Here is a 19,254-nt window from a genome sequence, read left to right on the forward strand (position 1 = left end):
TGCCCCAGGAGTTAAACGATCATTGATGGAGCTGGGGGTTCAGATTGAAGATTCTCAGAGGTAAAAAGAAAATGCTGGTTTGGGAATGCTGGAAATCTGAAAATGTTAGAGGTGCACAGGAGGTCAACCATCACCTGAAAGAGAAAGACCATTAAGCTGTCCTTCTCTCTCAGATAATGGTCGACCTGCTGCACCTTTCCGAAAGCTTCTGGGCTAAAAATTCCTCATGGGCAACGGCACATAGCGGGCAGTATTGGATTGGCCATCCATCATGCACAGCACCTGCTATATAATTCCATTGACTGCACCTGCATTTCAACTTAAACTTCCAGTTCCAGTGAGTATAGAAATAGGAGGATAGGCTGATGAATGCATGGCCGGAGAGATAATGCAAGGGGGAGGGATTCCTATGACATTGGGATCAGTTTTGGTGGTTGGGGAGCTGGGGGGGAGGGGGGGGTGGTGAGGAAATGGGTCATGTACAAGTTGGATGTGCTGCGCCTCATCAGAGCCGGCCTAACGTGGTTTGCTAGTGCCACTTATACCAATCTGGTAGGGGGGATGGGAGCCAGGATGAAGCATTAGAAAGGAAAAGCAAGGTGCACAAAGGATTGTACGCGATAGATAGCACTAGATTAAGAAATACCAGGTATTAGGTGGCATCAGAACAAGTAGGAATAAGATCCAGATTATGCTTAGAAACATACAAGCATAGAAACTAGGAGCAGGAGTAGGCCATTCAGCCCTTCGAGCCTGCTCCGCCATTCATTATGACCATAGCTGATCATCCAACTCAATAGCCTGCTCCCGCTTTCTCCCCATACCTTTTGATCCCTTTCGCCCCAAGAGCTATATCTAACTCCTTCTTGCAAACATACAATGTTTTGGTCTCAGCTATTTTCTGTGGTAACAAATTCCACAGGGTCACTACTCTCTGGGTGAAGAAATTTCTCCTCTTCTCAATCCTAAATGGTCTAACCCATATCATCAGACTGTGACCCCTGGTTTTGGACTCCCCCACTATCGGGAACATCCTTCCTGCATCTACCTTGTCTAGTCCTGTTAGAATTTTATAGGTTTCTATGAGATCCCCCCTCATTCTTCTGAACTCCAGCAAATATAATCCTAATCGACTCAATCTTTCCTCATCTGTCAGTCCCACCATCCCAGGAATCAGTTGGGTAAACCTTTGCTGCATTCCCTGTATAGCAAGTACATCCTTCCTCAGATAAGGAGACCAAAACTGCACACAATATTCCACGTGTGGTCTCACCAAGGCCTTATACAATTGCAGCAAGACATCCCTGCTTCTGTACTCCAAATGACTTTTATATTCATTCTTGGGATCTGAGCATTCTGACAAGGCAAGCATTTATTGCCCATCTCTAATTGCTCTTTAGAATGTCGTGATGAACTGCCTTCTTGAACCTCTGCATCCATATGGTGTAGGTACATCCACAGTGCTTCTATGTAACTACACAAAACATGGAATATAAGTTTGTTGAGCTGCACATACAGGTAGCCACATGGGAATATGATGTTGTGGTGACTTGGGAACCTGGCTCAAAAAGGGCGGGACCAGGTGCTAAATATTCCCGGAATCAAGGCCTTCAGAAAAGATGGCGGAGGAAGGAAGAGAGAAGGAGTGGCAGTATTGATTAAGGAGAATATTACAGTGCTGGAGAGAGAGAAGGGCTCAAGGGCAGAATCTATTTGGTTACTGTCAAAGAACAATAGAGGTGCCATTACACTACAGGGTATACTCTATAGGCCACCAATTAACGGGAAAGAAATAGAGGAACAAATTTTCTAGGAAATTACAGAGAGGTGCAAAACAGTGATAAAGGGGAACTTTAATTATTTGTATATAGACAGTGATGGTAATTGTTTAAAGGGCAATGAGAGGGAAGAGTATCTGCGATGTGTTCAGGAGAATTTTCTACATCAGTATGTATCTAGCCCACTGAAGAAGGAGGCATTGCTGGATCTGGTTCTGGGGAATGAGGTAGGTCAAGTAGTTCAAGTGGCTGAAGGGAAAACATTCAGGGAACAGCAATCATAGAAGGTTTAAGTTAGCTGTGGAAAAGGACAAGGCGCAATCCAGAGTAAAAATAATTAACTGGGGGGAGACCAACTTCAATGAGGTGAGAACAGGTCTGGCCCAGGTAAACTGGAATCAAAGATCGGAAGGCAAAACTGTACCAGAACGATAGGTTGCCTTTCATGAGGAGGTGCTTCAAGTGCAATAGAGGTACATGAGTTTTGGATTTCCAGGGTCGATACCAGGACCACTGCTTTACTTTATCTTTATTAATGATCTAGACTTGGGTGTACAGTGCACATTTTCAAAATTTGAGAATGACACAAAACTTGAAAGGACTGTGAGGCGGATAGTGATAGACTTCATGAGGATATAGAGAAACTAATAGAATGAGCAGACTCATGGTAGACAGAATTTAATGCGAGAAGTCAAACGTTTGGCAGGAAGAACATGGAGGGGCATTCTAAAATGAAGGGTACAATTCTAAACAGGGTGCAGGAGCAGAGGGACCTGGGGTGTATGTGCACAAATTGTTAAAGGAGCTAGGGCAGGTTGTGTAAGCGGTTAATAAAATAAATGGGGCAGGGTTTTCGGGTTGTCGGGTGGGCATGGCTGGCGTGCCTGGGAGCGGCCGGGAAACAGCCTGCCGCCCGGGATTGGCCCCCAGCAGCGATTTCACGCGGGCTGGCCAATTAACAGCCAACCAGTGTGAAAGGCACACGGAGGAGCTCAGCGCTGCAGGGATGGGGGCGGGAAGAGGGCGAACACTGAAGTCAACGCAGGAGTGGGGCAGCGTGGAATGAAAGCTCCCCGAAGGCAGCTGAAGTACTTTAAACCAATGAGCAAGGTTTTTAAAATTCCGGAAAATATGTCCACACAGCGGGCTCACCCACCTTAACGTGTAGATTTGAAAAACTCTGCCCAAAATTTTTATTTTTTAAAATTGTGTTAGAGAAACCTCACCCCGCCCGTGGATGAGGTTTCCTCAAAAATCCAAAGACCGCAGGGCCGGTTCGTCACCCGCCAACCATGACGTTGGACGGGCAGTGAAAACGACTGGTTAACTGATTGATCAATGGCCTGAATAGGCCTCTTAATTGTCAGCAGGCCCGCTGCTGACTCTCACACGCACCCACTTGCCGAAATATCACGCAAGTGCGCGATGACGTTGGGGCGCTGGCCTGATGTCAATGTGCGCTACTTCATGCTTTGGCGTGCACCCATGTGCCGAGCAGAAAGTCTTGCCCTTGGGTTCCTGCACTTTATAGATAGGGGCATAGAGCACAAGAGCAAGGAAGTTATGATGAGCCTCTATAAAAGGCTGGTCCAGCCTCAACTGGAGTGTTATGTTCAGTTCTGGGCACCACACCTTAGGAAGGATGTGAAGGCACTGGAGAGGGTGCAGAATGTTTGTAGGGATGAGGGGCTTCAGTTGTGTAGGCTGGCGCCCTGCAGCCCCGGCAATGGGTGTTGGCAGCAAAATACTGTCACAGGCCCAAAATGGCTGCTAGGTGAGTTCTTATTTGTCTTGATTGACTACCCACCTCTGGGGAGCAGGCAGCTGACCCAGTTTCCAATTCACCTGTGGAAAAGTCCCTCAGAGAATGGAATGTGGCAGTGAGTCACCCCAATGGAGGGGAACTCGGAGGTGAGTACACACTAACATGGCGCAGCACTCGTGAGGGCCGCCTGTTCAACAACAAGGTTGGGGCGCCGCGCATTTAGGCGAGGGCACAGGCAAGTCGCCTTTTCCCGGCCGGTTGATAGTGTGATGCCAGGGCAATGGCTGCCTTGTGGTTGAGGCGAGTTGGGTGGGGGAGGGGCAACAGCAGCACTCCGGTTGAGCTGAGTTGAGGGCGGAGGGGGGCAGGGCAGCACACTGGGAAGCGATCTGGGGTTGGGGGGGGCGGGGGGTGGCAAAGGGCTACCCTGCGTCTGAGGTGAGTTGGGGGTGCGAAGCAACCCGGTCCAATGGTGGTGCACAAGCACATGTGGGAGCAGGAAGGAAGTGGCCATGCCTTAGGGAAACTTTGTGTAAAGTGACCATTCGTCCACAGCTGAAATGGTTCAGGCACAGCCAAATTGACATGGGTCTTTAGCTTATCTGCTGACTCGAGCAACACAGTGGCCTGAAAGTGCCACCAAATACTCGAGAGCTTTTCACCCCTCAGGCACAGACTGCAAATTAATGAGTGTTAAAGTGGATGGCAGAATAGTTGGAAGACTGGATACGTTGTAGAATCTCCTTGCGAAAGCTGGACATGGAGTGGTCACTGGTGGAGGAGCTCACAGCCCCTTGCAATGTCATCATTCAGCTTTGGACCAGCCTCCCCCATGGTTCCAGCTAACAATACAGCCTTGCAGTGTGGGTTAGGAGAATGCCTGCCACTGAGCAGAGAGCACAGCATGTAGTCCAGTGGGCAATGCTGCCACCAGTTGATTAGGTGGAGCGGGGTGGATGTGGATGGGGTTTTGGGCAGACTTACAGCACCCTATACTCTGGCCTCTGGCCTTCCAAGTGGTGGCCAGCATTCTCTGGAGTGCGTTAAGGGGCCTTTAGATTTAACCAAGAGAGGTTCTTAGTGAACCCATGCTAACCCATTCGTCTCCTTCATCCTGCAGGAGAAGTATATGGGGAGCATGGAGCCTGGTGAACTAGCTTTATGCCTCATTGCTTACAGAGAGCTGTGACAAAGGAGAAGAGAGCAACAGGGGCAATGGCTGTGCAGAGGGAGGAGCAGCACCCTCAAGAAGAAGGAGCAGCTAGGGATCCTGCGCAGGCTGCTGAAGAGCCACAGCAAGCTGTCACTGGTTGGTGCCTAGCTAGACCCAGAGTCTATGGACAGCAATTGTCATTCCTGCAAATGACCGAGAACCAGTGTCGCCAAAGGCTGAACACGTCCAGGGAACTGCTCTGTCACTCCTGCCACCTACTGCAGGATTTGGCACCACTGGGACTTGGAAGGCATCCACCGTGAAAGTGACGGTGGCGCTCGGTTTTTATGCCAGTGGCTCCTTTCAGAGCTCCACAGGTGACCTTTGTGGGATATCACAAGCCTCCACTCACAAATACGTCCATTAGGTCATGGACGCCATCTTCGCAAAGGCCACACAACTTGATGCATTTTGCCCGAGATCAGGAAAGCCAGAAGGCAAGGCGCTGGGATGTGTACAGATCTCAGGTTTCCCACAGGTGCAGGGTGCCATCGACTGCATTCACATGGCACTCAATTCCCCGTGGTATCGCGTTGTCAACTATTAAACCACAAGGGCTTCCACTCGCTGAATGTGCAGCTGGTGTGCGACCACCACAAACGCATCCTGCAGGTCTGCGCACGGTTTCCAGGAATTGTCCACGACTCCTACATTCTCAGTCGGTCACAGATCCCTGATGTCTTCCAGGGTCCACAGAAGCTGCAGGGGTGGCTCCTCGGGGACAAGGGCTGACCACAGAGGGCAAGGCTGATGACACCCGTGCGGCAGCCTCAGGCTGCAGCAGAGCGATGGTATAACGAGGCTCTTGCTGCAACTTGCACTTTGGTTGAGCAAGCCATCGGGATGCTGAAAATGAGGCTCCAGTGCCTGGACCAGTCTGTCTGGGCCCTGCAATACAACTGACAGAGGGTATCACGCATCATTGTCGCCTGCTGCGCCCTTTACAAACTGCAATGGGGAGAGGAGCTGGCTGAGGAGGAGGTGGAGGAGCTGCACCTCTCCTCTGATGAGGAGGACATTGACAGGAATGAGGGTGAGGTGGTCCTTGAAGGTGAAGATGACGGCGATGAGGCCCCCGCATTGGCCAGACGAGGCAGATGCACTTGGGAAGCCTCATAGCTGCTGGATTTGTGGAGGATGATGATGACATGCAGTGAGCGGGGACACTCCATAGATCCTCACATGGCTTATGTGAATGTCTCACTCCTGTCTGGCTGATGGCAGGTCACTTGCGCTCTGTGAACAGGGTCATATCATGGAGGTGCAGCAGGGAAACTTTAACTCCTCCTGATCCTGTGGCATCCTTTGTGAGCTGAACCCTTCAGGACCGCACTGTCACTGGACACAGATGCTGATGAGATGAGGGGCCAGCCCCACCTCAAAGGTGCTGGGAGCACACAGAGAGAATGACGGAACTCTGTGATGCTGGCCCCGGACGTCCTGGCAGCAATGATAAGCCACATCGAGATGCTAGCATGGCTGATGTGTCCAGGAACTGTGAAGACACACCAACAGTGTACTGAGAAGGTTGCAAAAAGCAGAAGGCTGTTCCTGCAGCTGTAGGATTTCCTGTGGTTGTTCTTGCTGCTGTGGGATTTCCTGTAGCTGTTCCTGCTGCTGTGGGACTTCCTGTGGCTGTTCCTGCTGCTGCAGTATTCCTGTGGCTGCTCCTGCTGCTGTGGGATTTCCTGTGGTGTTCCTGCTGCTGTGGGATTTCCTGTGGTGTTCCTGCTGCTGCAGTATTCTTGTGGCTGTTCCTGCTGCTGTGGGATTTCCTGTAGCTGTTCCTGCTGCTATGGGATTTCCTGTGGCTGTTCCTGCTGCTGCAGTATTCCTGTGGCTGCTCCTGCTGTTGTGGGATTTCCTGTGGTGTTCCTGCTGCTGTGGGATTTCCTGTGGTGTTCCTGCTGCATTTTTCCTGTTGCTGCTCCTGCTGCTGTGGAATTTCCTGTCACTGTTCTTGCTGCTGTGGGATTTCCTGCTGCTGTTTTCCTGTGGCTGTTCCTGTTGCTGCAGGATTTTCTGTGGTTGTTCCTGCTGCTGTTTTCCTGTGGCTGTTCCGGTTGCTGTGGGATTTCCTGTGGCTGTTCCTGCTGCTGTGGGATTTCCTGTGGCTGTTCCTGCTGCTGTTTTAATGTGGCTGCTCCTGCTGCTGTGGGATTTCCTGAGGCTGTTCCTGCTGCTGTGGGATTTCCTGTGGCTGCTCCTGCAGTGTGGGATTTCCTGGGGCTGTTCCTGCTGCTGTGGGATTTCCTGGGGCTGTTCCTGCTATTGTGGGATTTCCTGTGGCTATTCATGCTGCTGTTTTCCTGAGGCTGTTCCTGCTGCTGTGGGGTTTCCTGTGGCTGTCCCTGCTTCTGTGGGATTTCTTGTGGCTGTCCCTGCTTCTGTGGGATTTCTTGTGGCTGTCTCTGCTTCTGTGGGATTTCCTGTGGCTGTCCCTGCTTCTGTGGGATTTCCTGTGGCTGTTCCTGTTGCTCTTGTAATGTGGCTGCTCCTGTTGCTATGGGATTTCCTGAGGCTGTTCTTGCCACTGTGGGATTTCCTATGGCTGGTCCTGCTGCTGTTGGATGTCCTTCTAGTCCTTAACTGGAGCAAGAAGACTGATGCCAACGAAGCTGCTGCTATTACATCCTGCCACTGTAAGGCCTAGCAGGTCCTGAAGATCCTGGGTGTGGGAGACCGAGGAGAGCCAAGGGGAGAGGGGTGGGGGGACTGCTCCTATGCTGGAGGTGGGTGCCTGGGGGAAAGCAAAGGCTCTGATTCTGCTGCTAAGTTGTCTGCAGGGGGAGGGAGGAAGGTCTAAGGAGTGAGGGCTGTGATGATTTGACTTTAAGAGGTAAAGAAACCATACCCCACTCTGCACCACCACCGCCCCCCCCAACCCCCCACACTAGTGCTGCGCAGAATCAGCTGCATCCGAGGACTTTCAGATCTGATCCCGAACTGTGCCAGGCCAGTGCCTGCTGCCCAGGGGAAGAGTCCTCTGCTGCAGCAGAAAATTGGATTACACCACCACCACCCCCAAAACATCGAGGCGTTTGCATATCCGTCCTCTCTCCCTCCCACTCTCCCTCTCCCCTACTCCCACTCCCCTTTGCTCCAGACCCTTCTGTCTTACCTGTGTCGGTATGGGTGTAGCACTCCCCGGTAGCAGCACAATCTTCTCCGGTGGTGGGGCCCACCCAGGCCACGTATGCAGGGGCGGTGGCCTCTTCAGCCCCTGCGTCTCCTGCAGTCCCATCACCACTGAAATTGCTGAATCATCAGCTTGGGGTAAAGTGATACACCCGCCCCACAATAACCATCGAGGCCTGTGTAAAGGCTCTGGCCGGGGTTCTAGGCCCCTCGGCCATGGTCGCAGTCTCGAAAAGGTATGGGAAAGACATATTCTTTCTCAAGGCCGAGCGGGAGGTGCACCTCGCCCTTGAAAAGGGGCTCACGGCAGGCGGGATGTTCCTGGGGGTGTACCCTCTGGAGGCCACCATATAGAGGCTAATATTAGCCCTTTGTCCCCGATGGGCTCCTCCTCCCCCACCTCTGCCATCTTGGGGAGGAGAGGTTGGGGGTGGCACCGATCCTGGTCAGCCTGAAGGATGCCAGCCTCCCTCCTTCCGACATCAGGATTTTGTCCACTTGGCCTGGGAGGAGAGCACCAAGGGGGGGTTTTGATGTTATCTTTGAGGGGGGGGGGGGGCCGCCTATCACACTTTTTGGTCAGCGGATGGCGTGCGGTCCCGTGCCTGCAAGGGGGTAGGGCACGTGGGGTAGAACTGCCCCACCTCCAAGGCCACCGGTACCACCTGGCACCACCGCTTCCCCTCCCTCTACCGCTCCATCTTGCTCCCCACAAGGGGAGGTGCCGCTGGCAGCCACCGCCATCTCGGCTGCTGGTAAGACAGGGGCAGTCTCCCACCACCCGCCCCGATCCCCACACCCCTGACCAGCTCATGAGACCAAAGATCATCCAGCCCTGGTGATGTGTCCACGTGTGCTCCTGGGCCCGTGTGTGCCTCAGCACCTTGTGCTGGGCCCAGTGTCGTCTCCGTGCGGGTTCCTGGGTCCAGTGGGGGTGGGGCGTGCGACTCTGAGCAGGTGGTCCTATTACAGAGAGTGGACCTGCCCAAACCCCAGAGGGCAGAGTGTCCAGAGGGGCTGGATGAGGCAGCGGGGGCCTCACAGATGGAGGTCTCCCCAGCCCCCCAGCCTACCCTGTAAGAGACCCCACCCATCGGAGGAGGAGGACCTTGCGACCCGCGAGGTTGGATGTGTCTCCCCCCCCACCAATGAAAAGGTGATGGCGTCTCTGCCCCGTAGCTGCTCACTCTGCCCTCTGGGGGGAGCTCAAACCCCTGTTCCCTTGCTGCAGTCCCCTGAGCAGCGCCTCTCGGGGGTGGGTGAGTGTATCGCCTTTGCGGTGGTGCCCCACCCCAACCCACCTTGAATGCCCAAGATGCCATCTGGCCCACCAGGGGACTGCGGCAGTCCCTTCATGCCCTGACCACTGGGTCATCGGGTGGCGGTGGTGAGGAAGGGCCTCCCCACTCCCTCCCATCCTTTAGCACTGGGCACCTCCGTGCTAGGTCCGGAGCTTTTTCCGGACTCTCCGGGTGCCCCGGTGCCTGGGAGAAGCAGGGCTCTGAGCTGCTGCCGCCCTTCGGCCCATATCCCCAAAAGGAGACCAGGGAGGACCCTCTGGCCTTTATCCTGGGTGTGGGATTGAGGTGGAGGCAAAGCTGACTGGCAGCTCCGAACCAGCCCCCGTACTCAATACGGGGGAGGGGCTGGATAGTGGTGCTGGATGGAGTTTTGGTGGTCAGCACCGGAGATGGTTTAGAGTTGTTGTTGGGTGAGGTGGTGAATCCCCTGGTGCCCCCTCCGAGTCTCCCCTCACCCCTTCGCGGGAACTCAGCTCCAGTGCACGGTCTTTGAAGGGCGTGAGGACCTTGATGTCTGGCCCTCCACCCCCGGTCTGGGACCTCTCCCTTTTAATGTGCATGATCTTGTTCTGCATAAAGACAGATGGAGAGAGCGTGGGCAAGGCGCAAGCCAAGCCAAATGAGACAGACACCAAGCCTGCGTGTTTGCTGAGTGGAGCCATGGACAGGATGAGGAGGCAGTGTCCAGAGGAGATGAGGTCAGATGGAGATGTGAGGGTTTCTGTGAGACACTGAGTGGTGATGTCCCTTGAACTGGCAGTGAGTGAGATGCCAGTGAATGTGTGACAGACTTGTGAGTGTGTGAGTTTAGAGTGATGAGATGGTTGACATATCCTGGTGGCACGGATGAGATCATTCATCCTCTTTCTGCACTGGATGGCTAACCTTATGTGGGCAACATTGGCAGTGACCACCTCTACCAATGCCGCCCAAGCCAGACTGGTGACGTTGATGCCCCTTCTGCAGCCAGAGCTGGGGTAGAGGACATCATAACAGGCCTCCACGGCATTCAGAAGGCATTCCAGGGACACATCACTGAACTGTGGGTGCTGCAGCCTTCTTACCTTTCAGGGCCATGTCTTCTGTGCAGCAGTCCTGGGCTGGAAGCACTGAGAGGTGCGCACATGCAGCTGCACTTTAAAAATAGCGCCCCACGTGAGGAAGCGGCGAGGTGATGGCGTGGCGGGTGAACCAAAGGCCATCCACCAGTGAAATGGCATGTTTCCCAGGAATGCAGGATTAACGAGGCGGAATTGGGACAATACAGTGTGAAAATCCACCATTGCAGCCAATAGGTAAAACATCCTTTTTCCCACCCGCTACAGCACTTAGTGCAAATCTGGGCGATTCTGCCCTATGATTCTATGATTCTGCTCCTAAGGCCTCAGTTTATAGGCCTGGAAGCTATGAAGAGATCACATTAAATTCAGGATTCTGAACAAACATCTGCTCCTTGATGGTTCTGATGAACAATTTTCACAGGAAATGAAGGTGAATGTGGGAGATTTTAGGAACTCTGTTAAGTTATCTCCCTTCATAGCATTTAGGGTTAAATGGCATTCAGAAGAAGGCACTTCTTATCCACAGTTCGAATAAAGACTGTTCTATCAGCTGAAGTGCGGTAGAGTGGATCAGACATCCATCATTGCCTGTGGTCACAAATCCTGGAGGGACTGGATCATTAGCCTACTCTGGGCAGTCTTCTCACTGTTTAAGGACACATTTGGGGCACACTTATGAGTCCTGCATTAGAAGGCAGAACAGTGTTTAATAAGTATATTAGCGGCAAGAGGATAACTAGGGAAAGAGTAGGGCTCATTAGGGACCAAAGTGGCAATCTGTATGAGGGGCCGGAAGATGTAAGTGAGTTTTTAAATGAGTACTTTGCATCTGTGTTCACTATAAAGAAGGACGATGTAGATGTAGAAATCAGGGAGAGGGGGGTGCTGTGATATACTTAAACAAATTAACATTGAGAGAGAAGGTATTAGCAGTTTTAATGGGCTTAAAGTAGATAAATCCCTAGGCCCAGATGTGATGTACCCCAGGCTGCTACGTGAGGCAAGGATTGCAGAGGCCCTGACACTAATTTTCAAATCTTATCTGGGCACAGGAGAGGTGCCAGAGGGCTGCAGGACAAGCTAATGTAGTACCATTATTCAAGAAGGGTGGTATGGATAAACTAGGGAACTATAGTGAGTCTAACATCAGTGGTAGAGAAATCTTTGGAAAAAATTCTGAGGGTTAATCTCCACTTGGAGAGGCAGGGATTAATCAGGGATAGTCAGCATGGCTTTGTCAGGGGAAGGTCATGTCTAACAAATTCGATTGAATTTTCCAAGGAGTTGACTAGGTGCGTAGATGAGGGTAGTGCAGTTGATGTAGTCTACATGGACTTCAGTAAGGCTTTTGACAAGGTCTCCCATGGGAGACTGGTCAAGAAGGTAAGAGCCCATGGGATCCAGGGCAATTTGGCAAATTGGACCAAAATTGGCTTAGTGGCAGGAGGCAGAGGGTGATCTTCGAAGGTTGTTTTTGTAAATGGAAGCCTGTGTCCACTGGCATACCGCAGGGTTTGGTGCTGGGTCCCTTGCTGTTTGTAGTGTAGGTTAATGTCAGGTATGATCAGTAAGTTCACAGATGACACGAAAGCTGGTGGTGTGGTAAATAGCGAGGATGAAAGCTTTAGACGACAGGACGACATAGACGGGCTGGTCAGGTGAGCAGAGCAGTGGCAAATGAAATTTAATCCTGAAAAGTGTGAGGTGATGAATTTTTGGAGGACTAACAAGACAAAAGAGTACATGATGAATGGTAGGGCCCTAGGAAGTACAGAGGATCAGAGGGGCCTTGGTGTGCATGCCTATATATCCCTGAAGGCAGCAGCTCAGGTAGATAATGTGGTTAAGAAGGCATATGGGATACTTGCCTTTATTAGTTGAGGTACTGAATACAAGAGCAGGAAGGTTATGATGCAGCTGTGTAAAAAGTTAGTTAGGCCACAGCTGGAGTACTGTGTGCAGTTCTGGTCGCCACACTATAGGAAGGATGTGATTGCACTGGAGAGGGTGCAGAGGAGATTCACCAGGATGTTGCCTGGGCTGGAGCGATTCAGCTATGAAGAGAGACTAGATAGGCTAGGGTTATTTTCCTTACAGCAGTGACGGGTGGCCTGATTGAGGGGTACAAAATTATGAGGGGTATAGATAGGGTAGAGAGGAAGAAACTTTTTTCCCTTTAGTGGAGGGGTCAATAACCGGGGGGCATAGAGTTAAGTTAAGAGGCAGGAGATTTAGAGGGGATTTGAAGAATAATTTTTTCACCAGAGGGTGGGAGGTATCTGGAACTTACTGCCTGACAGGGTGGTAGAGACGGGAACTCTCACAACATTTAAGAAGTATTTAGGTGAACACTTGAAATGCCATAGCATACAGGGCCACGGGCCAAGTGCTGGAAAAATGGGATTAGAGTAGATAGGGGCTTGATGACCGGCACAGACACAATGGGCCAAAGGGCCTCTTTCCGTGTTGTCCTTTAGCCCAGAACCATCACATTAGCAGCTATCTCAGTGAGCTTCCCAGCAAGGGTTAAGGACCAGAGAAATGTCTTTACTCCTTAAGAAACTATTCACCTTTAAAATGAAGGTAAATAGGTTTCTTCCAGAGAGATCTGGGGAACTTCCTGAGACTCCATGGAACTCCAGGTCAGTTCTCAAAACAATATATTCCCTCTTTCATTAACATTGTCAACCCTACTCCTTTCTCTACCCCTCATTATTATACTTTAACCTGTTCTGTTATATCTATTCCTCACTGTTTTCTGATCCTGGTTGCTTATAATTTCCCAGTCCCTCCCCGCTCCCTCCCAATTCTCCTATTTTAAATCCTTTGGCACTTCCCTATTTACCACTTTGTCAATATGTTAAGTGACCTCCCTGTTCAGGTGTAGTCCAGCCTTGTGGACTAATTCCCATCTGTCCCAGAACTGTGCCAGTGTCTAATGAAGTGGAATCCCTTTTCCTAACTTTCCCTTCCTTTTTCCCTCATAGTCATAGAGTCATAGAGATCTACAGCACAGAAAAAGACGCTTCAGCCCATCGAGTCTGCACCGGTCAAACAACTACCAAACTATTCTAATCCCATTTTCCAGCACCTGGCACATAACCTTGTATGCCATGGCATTGCAAGTGCACATCCAAATATTTCTTAAATGTTATGAGGGTTTCTGCCTCTACCACTCCCACACGCAGTGAGCTCCAGATTCCCACCACCCTCTGGGTGAAAAAATTCTTCCTCACATACCCCTCTAAACCTCCTGTCCCTTACCTTAAATCTATGTGCCTTGGTTATTGATCCCTCCACCAAGGGGAAAAGTTCCTTCCTGTCTACCCTATCTATGCCCCTCATAATTTTAGACACGTCAGTCATTTTCCTCCTCAATCTCCTCTGCTCCAGGGAAAATAAGCCCAGTCTATCCAATCTCTCCTCATAACTAAAACTCTCCAGCCCAGGCAACATCCAGGTAAATCTCCTCTGCTCTCTCTCCAGTGCAATCACATCCTTCCTATAATGAGGATTCCAGAACTGCACGCAATACTCTATTCTAGTGCAAATTATTTCAACTCTTTCTTGGACTCTAACTCAAGTTCTGTCGAAGGGTCATGAGGACTCGAAACGTCAACTCTTTTCTTCTCTGCTGATGCTGCCAGACCTGCTGAGTTTTTCCAGGTAATTCTGTTTTTGTTTTTGTTTTGGATTTCCAGCATCCGCAGTTTTTTTGATTTTATTTCCATTATACATCCCTGCTGATACTCATTTACATCAAAATCAATATTGCCACCATTCTGCCAGCTCCTCAAACCATTGAAGCTCCTATTGCCACTGTGCTTCTAGCTGTGTTGCCATCACTTGTTTGTTGCCATCATTGAGATTTATTCCATGCTCCTGTTCAGCGTCCTTACTTTCACCACATGAAGCTTTACAGCTTCAACTCTGAGCGCCTCTGGGCACTTCTTAAATGATAAACAAGTGCCATCCAGTGGTGCTACGATGTAATTACAAGTGTGCAAACTTCGCAACAGGATCATCTGAAAGAAGCACCTGACTCATTTTTCCAAAGGACATTTCATGACCTGAGGATGACCGGAAGCACTTTACAGCCAATTAAGCACTTTTGTGCTTCTTAAAATTCATTTACAGGATGTGGGTGTCACTGGCTAGGCCAGCATTTATTGCCCATCCCTTATAGCCCTTCAGAAGTGGTGGTGAGCTGCCTTCTTGAACCGCTACAGTCCATGTGGTGCAGGTACACTCACAGTGCTGTTAGGGAGTTCCAGGATTTTGACCCAGCGACAGTGAAGTAATGGCGATATATTTCCAAGTCAGGATAGTGAGTGATGTTGGTATGTGTCTGCTACCCTTGTCCTTCAAGGTGTTAGCGGGACTGTAGTCACTGTTTCAATATACTCGATGATTGAGCATCCACAGCCCTCTGGGGTAGAGAATTCCAAAAATTCGCAACCCTCTGAATGAAGACATTTTTCCTCACCTCAGTACCCCTTATCCTGAGGCTGTGCCTCCGTGTTCGAGATTCCCCAGGGGAAACAACCTCTTCCTGTCTACCCTGTCAGACCCCTTCAGAATCTTGTATGTTTCAATGAAATCACCTCTCATTCTTCTAATCTCCAGAGTATAGACCCAATTTACTCAGTCTCTCATCATAGGGCAATCCGCACACCCCAGAAACCTTTGCTGTACTGTCTCTAATATATCCTTTCTTAGGTGTGGACACCAAAACTGCACACAGTGTTCTAGGTGTGGTCTCATCTGTACAATTGACGATTTCTTTATTCTTGTGCTCAATGCATTGCAATAAAGATCTACATACCATTTTCTTCTGCCTTCCTGACCCCACACGATTTTTGTGTGGCCTTTTGAGGGGCAGAGAGGCCTTGGGTGCAAAACACGCACCAACCCTTCAGAGGTCAGGGTCCCCATTGAGAGGAACACAGGAAATTTGCGATTCCTCCTGCACACTATTTTTGGGTACCAGTGTGGGTTCTGAAAGCCCTGAAAAAAAAAATCGCACCTCCTTGGAGAGTTTGTGACCACTGGGAGAAGTCTGCTGAGGAGACAGGCACATCCTGAAAGGTAAGTGCAAAATGTTTTGACACCTGCAAATTTCACTATTGATTCTTTTTTTACTCATTTATGGGATGTGGGCTTCGCTGGCTGAGCCAGCTTTTATTCCCACCTCTAATTGCCATTGAGAAGGTGGTGGTGAGCTGCCTTCTTGAACAGCTGCAGTCCACGAGGTGTCGGTACACCCACAGTGCTGTTAGGGAGGGAGTTCCAGGATTTTGACCCAGCGACAGTGAAGGAACGGCGATATATTTCCAAGTCAGGATGGTGAATGACTTGGAGGGGAATTTCCAGGTGGTGGTGTTTCCATCTGTCTGCTGCCCTTGTCCTTTTGGATAGTAGTGGTCCTGGGTTTAGAAGGTCCTGCCTAAAGAGCCTTGGTGAGTTTCTGCACATTTTGGAAGGCACAACAGAAAAGAAACAGCTGAAGGCACTGGATACTGCAAAGGCCCTGACAATATTTCGGCGATAGTACTGAAGACTTGTGCTATAGAACTTGCCACGCCCCTAGCCAAGCTGTTCCAGTACAGCTACAACACTGGCATCTACCTGCCAATATGGAAAATTGCCCAGGTACGTCCTTTACACAAAAAGGAGGACAAATGCAACTCGGCCAATTACCGCCCCATCCATAATCAGTAAAGTTATGGAACGGGTCATCAACATTGCTATCAAGCGGCACTTGCTTAGCAATAACCTGCTCACTGATGTCCAGTTTGGGTTCCGCCAGGGCCACTCAGCTCCTGACCTCCTCATTATAACCTTTTTCAAACATGGACAAAAGAGCTGAATTCCTGAAGTGAGGTGAGAGTGACTGCCCTTAAAGGCACATCAAGTGTGGCATCAAAGACCCTAGCAGAACAGGAGTCAATGGGAATCAGGGGGAAAACTCTCCACTGATTGGTGTCATACCTAGAACAAAGGAAGATGGTTGTGGTTGTTGGAGGTCAGTCATCTCAGTTCCAGGACATCACTGCAGTAGTTCCTCAGGATAGTGTCCTCAGCCCAACCATCTTCAGCTGCTTAATCAATGACCTTCCTTCCATCATAAAGTCAGAAGTGGGGATGTTCGCTGATAATTGCACAATGTTCAGCACCATTCGCAACTCCTCAGATACTGAAGCATTCCATGTCCAAATGCAGCAAGACCTGGGCAATATCCAAGCTTGGGCTGACAAGCGCAAGTAACATTCTTGCCACACAAGTGTCAGGCAATGACTATTTCCATCAAGTGAGAATCCAACTATTGCCCCTTGATGTTACTATCACTGAGTCCCCAACTATCAACATCCTGGGGGTTACCATTGACGAGAAACTGAATTGGATTAGCCATGTAAATACTCTGGCTACAAGAGCAGGTCAGAGGCTAGAAATAGTGTGATGAGTAACCCGCCTCCTGACTACCCAAAGCCTGTCCACCATCTACAAGGCACAATTCAGGAGTGTGGTGGAATACTCCCCACTTGCCTGGATGAATGCAGCTCCAACAACAGACAAGAAGCTTGACACTATCCAGAATAAAGCACTTGATTGGCACCACATCCACAAACATTCACTCCCTCCGTCACCGACGCACAGTGGCAGCAGTGTGTACCAACTACAAGATGCACTGCAGGAATTCTCCAAGGCTCCTTCAACAGCACCTGCCAAACCCACGACCACTACCATCTAGAAAGACAAGGGCAGGAGATAGATGGGAGCACCACCACTTGGAAGCTCCCCTCCAAGTCACTCACCATCCTAACCTGGAAATATATCGCTGTTCCTTCACCATCGCTGGGTCAAAATCTTGGAACTCCCTTCCTAACAGCACAATGGGTGTACTTACACCACGTGGACTACAGTGGTTCAAAAGGGAAGCTCACTGCCACCTTCTCAAGGGCAACTAGGGATGGGCAATAAATACTGGACAGCCAGCAAAGCCCACATCCCATGAATAAAAAAAAAGTGTGGTCAGGTTTTCACAAGCCTACAGGAAATCTGTTTCTTTCCACACGGATGAAGCCTGACCTGCTGGATGTTTACGGAATTTTCTATTTTTTAAGCTCTGGCTGGGTTTCCCCTCCTGCCTTTTGGGATGCAGAGGTGCTACAAAGCTAGCATTCACCTTCAAGCTGAGTAAACAGACCCTATTGATCCGAGTCCAGTTTGAACAGATGGACAGGCATATGCTTTTCCAAATGGCCTCATTAATCATGTGGAGGACTGCGCCAATGTCCCAGAGAACCGAGGTAAGCCTTCAAACCAGCCCGGCTTGGCACCTACCCAGCGCCGTCACTACCACGGGCCTGCCTAGGGAGGTGGCAGACCTAAAACCTTGCTCACTCACAACCAACAGAGATGGAAATACTTTGGGAGTAGGAGGAGGTGACAGATTCAGGAGCTTGAAATTGAGGTATGACCTAATTCGCATTTCCCAATGCAGAGGGGAACATCCAGCCCTTTGTATCCAAGAATATCTAGGATTTAGTCCAGTCCTTTTTTGAATCAGGTCTCCATTATCACCATGAATCATGGCCCATAACTTTATCTCCAGAGGGTCGCACGCAGAAGGTACCCCAGGAGATGCGCTTCAGGACACAAGGATTGCATGGGAATTGCCTGGGAAGTTCAAACTTCCGATGGGTAATTACCTTGCAATGGGAGCCATCAGATTTAAATCGGATACTTTGGTTGGTTTCAACTGTACTAGTTACCCTGGAAAAGTTAAAAGAATTAAAACCACTTGTAACTCCTGGGTAACTATAATACTGCCCTCCCCGGGACCACACCCCACCCCTTACTGTCCCCGACTACCCTCCCAGCATGCCGCATACCCCCCACATCCCCCCCAACCCAACTACCCTCCCGATCCCACTCGAACCACCCGACCCATCCTACCCCCTCGCTGATACACAGTTGGGATAGCTTCCTTGCTCTTCTTCGCAGTCGTGCCATAGGATTTTTTACGTCCACTTAAGAGGCAGTGCCTCAGTTTAACATCTCAGGCAGTATAGCACTCCCTTTCCACCAACTCCAGCATGATGCCACCACCAAACACATCTTCCCTTCACCACCAACCCCCCCCCCACCCCTTGTGCCATTCTGCAAGGATCATTCCCTCCAGGACACCCTGGTCCACTCCTCCAACACCCCCTACACCTCAACCCCCTCCCACAGCACCTTCCCATTTAACCGCAGAAGGCGTAACACCTGCTCCTTCACTTCCCCTCTCCTCACCGTCCAGGAGCCCAAACACTCCTTTCAAGTGAAGCAGCATTTCACTTGCACTTCCCTCAATTTAGTCTATTGTATTCGTTGCTCCCAAAGCGGTTTCCTCTATATTGGAGAGACCAAATGCAGACTGGGTGGCTGCTTTGCAGAACACCTTCGGTCTGTCTGCAAGCATTACCCAGACCTCCCTGTCACTTGCCATTTCAACACTCCACCCTGCTCCCATGCCCACATGTCCGTCCTTGGCCTGCTGCCTTGTTCCAGTGAAGCTCAACGCAAACTGGAGGAACAGCACCTCATCTTCCGTCTAGGCACTTTACAGCCTTCCGGACTGAATATCGAGTTCAACAATTTTAGATCATGAGCTCTCTCCTCCATCCCCACCCCCTTTCCAATCCCCCCCCCCCCCACTTTTTTCCAATAATTTATATAGATTTTTCTTTTCTCACCTATTTCTATTATTTTTACATGTATTTCCATCCTTTGTTTTATCTCTACCTTTTAGCCTTTTTCGATTCCTTCACCCCACCCCACCCCCACGAGGGCTATCTGTACCTTGCTTGTCCTGCTTTCTACCCTTAATTAGCACATTCCTTTAGATAATATCACCACCTTCAACAGCTCTTTGTCCTTTTGTCTGTGACATCTTTTGGTTATCTCCACCTATCACTGACCCTCTATCCAGCTCTTCTTGTCTCACCCCAAC

This window comes from Carcharodon carcharias, chromosome 1 (genome assembly GCF_017639515.1).
Source record: "Carcharodon carcharias isolate sCarCar2 chromosome 1, sCarCar2.pri, whole genome shotgun sequence".
NCBI classification, from domain to species: domain Eukaryota; kingdom Metazoa; phylum Chordata; class Chondrichthyes; order Lamniformes; family Lamnidae; genus Carcharodon; species Carcharodon carcharias.